This window comes from Callospermophilus lateralis, chromosome 16 (assembly GCF_048772815.1).
Source record: "Callospermophilus lateralis isolate mCalLat2 chromosome 16, mCalLat2.hap1, whole genome shotgun sequence".
In the NCBI taxonomy this organism is placed as follows: domain Eukaryota; kingdom Metazoa; phylum Chordata; class Mammalia; order Rodentia; family Sciuridae; genus Callospermophilus; species Callospermophilus lateralis.
Window position 1 is genome coordinate 31,138,209 of NC_135320.1, and position 6,000 is coordinate 31,144,208.

Genomic DNA, 6,000 nt, shown 5'->3' on the forward strand with positions numbered 1-6,000 from the left:
TAATTTAACCAATCGTGTTTACATTTAAAACTCAAGATAACTTACAAGGCCTGCAGCTGTTGTCAAAATAACTTTCGTTTCTAAGCAATTGTTCTCTTAAATAAGTGGATAAGAATTTGGTAACGCAAGTGTACTTTCTAAATAATGAACAGAAGGGGGGGGGTACAAACAGTACATGTGTGTGCAGATACTCTATATGGACTCAAAAACCCTAGAAAATGCCTTTCGAAAACTGACATATTAGAATATTCGGTGATTCAATAATTGTGCTTTGATGAACCTGAAAACTTTCCGTATCCGTACGCCTCCACTTTCCCATTATTAGAAGGAAACCCTGACGTGAAAGCTCTGAGTCACCAGATCTCCAGAGAGACTTCCTTGTGAACACACCCTACAGGAACAACGTTTCTCCTTTGGCTCCAACTTCTTCCCAAATAAGCGCCCCGCAAACAACCTCTCCCCCACCGCCTTCAGGAACCCGGGCTTCGCCCACTAAACCAACACCCGGTCCCCCGTCCAGATCCCGGACGTGCCGCCTGCGCCCGCCGAGGAAGGTGACCGAGGACGTACGGATCCCAGGGGCGCACCGAGGCCAGCAGCTGTTTTTCTACCCACCTCTGGAGACCTTATCCCGGAGGGACAAGGAGGACAGAGAGACCCGTCCGCGAGAAGTCGCTGGGCTGTGGCGGGGGCTGCTGGCTCCGCCCCAGGCCGGGCCTCCAGGCTGCCCGCCCACCCCACCCCCCACCCCCAGCCCGAGCGGGACCCTGTGCTGGGGACTCAGGGGCTGGCAGGGCTGCTGCTTGGGAAAACTTCCCCCCAGGTCCGGCTGGGTGCAAGGAGGGGCGCAGAACCCCCCGAGGAGGGGCGTCGCGGCCACGGCCGTGGCCACCCGAACACCGTTAGGACCTGTACGTACTCCGTTAAGTAGCTCGGGACCCCGGGGTCCCCAAGACTCGACGCTTTGTCCCTGCGCCCGGGACGTACCTGCTTTCCGTCGCAGCAGCGCACCTAGGACACCAACACCCGCTCGCCGCCGCCTCCGGTCACTGGCACCGACTTCCGAGACCCGGGGGAAGGAGAGCGGCGCGCGCCCGAGACCGCCCTCAAGGAGCGTCACGGCGCCGCCCCCGCCTTCCGCCCGCGCAAGCGCGCGGCGCCGGGCGCTCCCGTCGCCCTGGTAACGGGCAGCGAGGATGGGGCGGGGCGCGGGGTCCTGGCGGCCGCCCGGGGTCGGCGTCTGCGGTCTCCTCTCTGCCTGCTGTATCCGACGCCGCGCCGCTTCTCGGTTACGCTCAGGACCTTCTCCGCCTCCCACGGTTCGTGCCTTAGGATCGCGTGTCTCTGGCTCCCGGTTCTGTTTCCGCGTGCGATGACAGTTCCCGTCCCCTTCAACACAAAGAGATCGCTACAACCCGCGCTTCCTCTTTGGAGGTTTCCTCACCCAGCCTTTGCCTTCCACCCCTGCTGTCCTGGGACTGTCCTCTTGCTTGACTTCTCCAACTGGAGCTCAGAAACATTCATCCCACTATTTTTTTCTCAGTTCCAATCCTATTTTTCTCCTACAATTTTTTTTAAGGCTTTTATTACTCTTTGTTCACCTGAGCGTGTTCATTGCCTGTTGAGGGTTATGTGTGGTGTTTTGCAAAAATAATAGCTGTATCCTAATATAAAAACATAAAATCTATGATTTCATGAGTGTTAATTATGTGCCAAAATACAACCGACCATTACAAAGAAACTGAATATTACCTTATCATGGAATACTGTAGTGTCCTTGAGAAAATAGCGTTAACATACAAGCAGTTTATTTATAGCTAAATTGTTTAGTGTTACAATAACCTAATCTGTGATAAGACTACTAAAAATCTGAGCATAAAAGACATGGCAGATAAAATAAAAACCTCTGCCCCCAGGGAAATCATGTCTTAGCTGATGAAATACATTTAAAAACAATTATACTATAGCAGGACATAGTGATGCATGCCTGTAATCCTAGAGATTGTGGAGACTAAGGCAGGAGGATTGCCAGTTGGAGGCCAGCCTCAGCAATTTAGCAAAAACCTCAGCAACTTAGCAAGGCCCTGTGTCAAAAAAAAAAAAAAATTAAAAAGGATGGGGTTATAAAGTGCCCCTGGGTTCAATCCCCAGAACAAAACACACACACACACACACACACACACACACACACACACATATATGAATGAATTGGAAAGGAAGAAATAAAACGTTTGTTCTCAGATGACATAATTGTCTACGTAGAAAATTCTTGAGAATTGGCAAAGTAATAAAACTAATCAGCAATTATAGCAAGTTGTAGAATACAAGGTTGACAACAAAAGTCAATTGTTTAGTTTTTTGTTTTGGTTTTGTACTGGAGGTTGAAACTCCTGGGGCGCATTACCACTGAGCTACATCCCCAGCCCTTTCTCTTTTAGGTCCTCACTAGGGTTGCTTAGGTTGACCTTGAACTTGCCATCTTCCTGCCTCAGCCTCCTGAGTCAGAGATTACAGACATGAACCACCACACCTGGCAATTGTTTTCTTATGTACTGGAGATAGACAATTGGAAATTGGAATTAAAACACAATGCCAATTATATTAACACCAAAATAAAATGAAATACTTAGCTATAAATTTAATGAAATGTACATAAGGTCTATGCAAGGAAAAGTATGAAGTTCTACTGAAAAAAAATTAAATATAAATAAATTGAAAGATATTCCGTGTTCATGGATAGTAAGACTGAATATTGTTAAGATTTCAGTTCCTTTTCCCAACTTGATCTATAGATTTGACACAATCTCAGGCAAAATGCCAACAAATCATTTTGTGGATTACAGAAAAAATGAAGGAACCAAGAGCTAACACAATTCCAAAAAAGAGAAAGTATGAAACCTGACAGTACTGTTTTAGTTTGGCTTCTATAACAAGTTACCAAGGACTAGATGGCTTAAAAAAATCAAGATATATAGATGTATATATCTTACAGTTCTGGAAACTGGGAGGTTCAAGATCCTTGTGCCTGAGGATCTGGGGTCTGGTAAGGGTCCACTTCTGGGTTTGAAGATAGCCACTTTGCATTGTATCTTCATGTGGCTGAGAACAGGAAAAGAGAAAGTATCTTCTCTGCTGTTAATTCTTATAAAGGCACTAGTGTTACCATTAGTGCTCCACCTCTTGATCTAATTATCTCCCAAAGGGCTCATCTCCAAATACCATCCCACTTCGTAATAGCCTTCAACATATGAATTTAGGGAGAGGAACATAAACATTCTGTCCATGGTAGTACTCAACTTTAAAACTTACTATAAAGCTGTAATAATCAAGAGAAAATGATTTTGGCAAAAGAAAATACAAATACATCAATGGAGCACAATACAAAGCCCAGAAATAGACCCAACAAATGCATTCAATAAGTCTTGGACAAAGGAGCAAAAGCATTCAAAGGAAAAAGAAAAGTCTTGCTGGGGATGTAGCTCAAAGGGAAAGAACATGCTTAGCAGGCATGGGACTCTGTATTTGACCCCCAGCACCCCAGGAAGGCACAAAGGGGAAGAAAAGGAAAAGTTTCCTCAACAATGGTGCTGAAACAACTAGACTTCTGTCTATTAAAAAAAAAAAAAAAAAAGAATCTAGACATAGACCAAAACCCTTTATAAAAATCACCTTGAAATGGATCATACACCTAGATTTAAAATGTAAAACTATCTAGAAGATAACAAAGGAGAAAATTTAGTTGACCTTGGGTTTGGTCAAGAGGTTTTAGACACAGCAAAAGTGTAATCCATTAGGGGCTGGGGATGTGGCTCAAGCGGTAGCGCGCTCGCCTGGCATGCGTGCGGCCCAGGTTCGATCCTCAGCACCACGTACAAACAAAGATGTTGTGTCCACCGAGAACTAAAAAATAAATATTAAAAAAAAAAAAAGTGTAATCCATGGAAGAAAATATCAAGTTGGACATCATTAAAACGAAAAACTTGCTCTGTGAAAGACATTGTTAAGAGAAGATAAGCTACAGACCAAAAGAAAATATTTGCAAAAAAAATCCGATAAAGGATTTATATTCAAAATACACATATCACAGTTAAACTCAATAAGAAAACAAGACAATTAAAAATTGTACAAAACCCTGAACAAATAGCTCATCAAAGAAGAAGTGGATGGCAAAAAAAAATACATGAAAAGAAATTCAGAACTCCAAACAGGTATAAACGTAAGCATCTCTGCTTCAAGTTGCAAGGTAATCAGTCTTTTATAAATGAAAGAATGTGTTAGCCTAAAAAGGTAGAAATAAAAACAAAAAAAATCTGGATGCCAAAGCTCGAGGGAACTTTCTGGTTGGTGGATGTAACAGTATATCTTAGAGAGTGCTAGAACTTTTCAAACCATTGCCTAGGTACCTTTTCATCTATTTGTTTCCTTACAATAAAACTGTAATCATATGTATATGCTTTCAGTAGAATCAGTGAGTCATTCAAGCTAACTGTTGAACTTGAAAATGGGGGTTGTGGGAACCTTCAAATTTGTAGCCAAATTGGATTGCAGTGTGGGCAGCACAAGGACCGCCCCCTTGTAGCTGGAAGAGAGGGCAGTTTGTGGGAGACCTTCCTCTATCTTGTGGGAACTGATGTGAACTCTTGGTAGTCAGTGTCAGGATTGAATTGAATTCTAGGACTCAGTTGGTGTCAGAGAGTTGTTCACGGAACAGAACACACTGTACAAAACACAGACTGGATTATGATGTAAACTATGAGCTTTAGTAAATATTATATAAATGGAAATTCATCATACTATGTGGTCAACTTTTCTGTAAATCTAAATCTAGGTCCCTAATAAAATTGTCCTCACTTCCAGCTGTAAGTGGCATCCTTATGCTGCCCACACCGAGGTTTCTACTTGACTATAAATGTGAAGGTTCTCCAAACCCTCCTTCAAGTTCAACCTAAAGCTATTTTTAAAAATAAAGATAATAAACATTTAAAAGAAGTAATTAGGACTGGGGTTGTGGCTCAGTGGCAGAGTGCTTGCCTAGCATGTGTGAGGCACTGGGTTTGATTCTCAGCACCACAAATAAATAAAATAAAGATCCATTGACAACTAAAAAAAAAAAAAAAAAAAAAAAGAAGAAGAAGTAATTAAGTGTGCCTGATAGGGAAAATGCCTGTAATCCCTGTGGCTCCAGAGGCTGAGGCAAGCAGATCCCAAGTTCCAGGATAGCCTCAGCAATTTAGCAAGACGGTAGGCAACTTATTGAGACCCTGTCTCAAAATAAAAAATGAAAAGGTTGGGGATGTAGCTCAGTGGCAAAGCACCCCTGGGTTCAGTTCCCAGTACTATAAGAAAAAAGAAATAAAAAGCGGGGGTGGGGGGTGGGGGGTGGGAGTGGGAACTAAAAGAAGTTGAAGTAATTATACAAAGTAGTGGATATTTGAATTAAAGGTTAAAGTCCAAAGCAGAAGGCTGCACCTGCTAAGCCTATGGGGAGACTTCCTTTACCTGGGCTATAAGAATGGTGTAAAAATAGAAAAGGAACCACAGTTGAAGTGGGGAGATCACAGATGAGACATAAAGCCAGACAGGGAATGAGAGGCTTGCTCTTTTATATCACCTTGCTCTTTGGAGAACTCATGAATTTTATAAAACCAATATGGGTATCTTCTGATGGAAATGCCATCAATGACCCAACCACCTTCACCCAGCCACCTCCTTTTAAAGGTTCTACCACCTCTTTTTTTTTTTTTTTTTTTAAAGAGAGAGTGGAGAGAGAGAGAGAGAGAGAGAGAATTTTTTAATATTCATTTTTTAGTTTTTCGGCAGGCACAACATCTTTGTATGTGGTGCGGAGGATCAAACCTGGGCCGCACGCATGCCAGGCGAGCGCGCTACCCCTTGAGCCACATCCCCAGCCCCTCTACCACCCCTTAATATCAACACACTTAGGGATCAATGCATCCAAACCATGACATAGACTTGTCTTCATATCCAATCCATCCTCTA

General features: G+C 43.4%; 1 protein-coding gene across 2 annotated transcripts in view; it reads right to left on the reverse strand.

The window, feature by feature from the left end:
* Sdcbp (syndecan binding protein) overlaps window positions 1-1,100 on the reverse strand; it is a 31,850-nt gene extending 30,750 nt beyond the window's left edge. The window contains exon 1 of one of the 2 annotated variants that reach the window (XM_076836338.2): window positions 988-1,100. The gene's annotated coding sequence lies outside the window, so the exon portion shown is untranslated. The remainder of the gene's footprint in view (window positions 1-987) is intronic. The other variant, XM_076836337.2, reaches the window with a different exon arrangement.
* Between the last annotated feature and the right edge of the window lie 4,900 nt (window positions 1,101-6,000).